The sequence below is a fragment of the Sinocyclocheilus rhinocerous genome, unplaced genomic scaffold, assembly GCF_001515625.1.
Source record: "Sinocyclocheilus rhinocerous isolate Xijiao unplaced genomic scaffold, SAMN03320098_v1.1 scaffold291, whole genome shotgun sequence".
Classification (NCBI taxonomy): Eukaryota; Metazoa; Chordata; class Actinopteri; order Cypriniformes; family Cyprinidae; genus Sinocyclocheilus; species Sinocyclocheilus rhinocerous.
Genome location: NW_015640451.1, coordinates 365,901 through 367,092, shown reverse-complemented (window position 1 = coordinate 367,092; position 1,192 = coordinate 365,901). Strand labels below are relative to the sequence as shown.

At 37.4% G+C, this 1,192-nt stretch overlaps 1 protein-coding gene across 1 annotated transcript in view; it reads right to left on the bottom strand.

Annotated features, from left to right (window-relative positions):
- LOC107752872 (protein-glutamine gamma-glutamyltransferase 2-like) overlaps positions 1–1,192 on the bottom strand; it is a 13,385-nt gene that overhangs the window by 11,895 nt on the left and 298 nt on the right. The window lies entirely within an intron of this gene.

The window sequence follows — 1,192 nt, the reverse complement described above, 5'->3', positions numbered from 1 at the left end:
TGTGTGTCTGTGTGAGTGTGTCTGTGTCTGTGTGTGTGTGTGTGTGTGTGTGTTTAATGAGGAATGTGGCCAGTGGGGTGTTCTGTTTTCTATCAGTAAACCCGCTGTCGTAATCTTTCCCAGCTTTAATCCTGGTCTAAAGAGAAGCCGAGTGTGTGTCTCATCGCTGGCTTACACACCTCTGTTTAGCTTTCAGACTGACTGATGCTGTTGATATGAATGTGTATGTAGAGCAGATGGTCTGCCAGGATAAACCAGCACAGGTATTCTGCAGCCGTACAGTGCCACAAAAAATCTGCTCACACATTTCAATGAGCGAAGCGGCTGCATGAATAAATCAATAACAAACAAGTGAGAGCAGCTTTTATAACCAGGGAAGAGAAATAATGAGTCTTTGATTCTCCTCCCTCATGAAATTCTTTGCTGTAATTTTCCATTTATGGTCCGGTCACTATTTTCGGCATACTATTTTAATCATTATGACTCTTAGTAAATATTTTTAGTGGATCACATGGTAAACAGCTGTCTGTAGCTCTATAGACATAATGTTTGCATGCCATACATAAACTCATTCACTGAGACTCTTCAAAGAACGTTCACATGCAGCCGTGGAAAGTACAGTACGTAGTGAGTTTATGACACACTACATAAACCTTACACACACCTGGCACTCATTACATGCCATATAATAACACCGTACTGTATAACTGACCACAGTGTACCATTCATTTAAGCCAATCCAACAGAGATGCTTAAATGAATGTAACAGTGTCTCAGATTCATTAGAGGTGGAGATGAAGAACTGCAGTAAATAAAACTGCTGAATTTAACATTTGTGCCCAATAAAGGCTGTAAATAATTACAGTAGTTGATGTAAACAAATTCAAAGCAAGTGCATTTCATCCTAGATGATGCGTTTGACCCATCATGGACAAAACCAATGCACACACAATAAATTAATGAATTAAGTTTAGCATAATAAATGCATTTAAATCTATCAATAATCTAGGTGTAAACAGTGTAAAAATCAGGTAACCTAAAATATGCTTAATGTAGTAAAATCAAATGGCCACCTGGCTTTATTCAAATGTATTATTTAATATGACGGATTTATTATGCATTATGTTAGGTTACACATTCTACATATATATACAAACACACACACACACACACACACACCGGTATATATTGA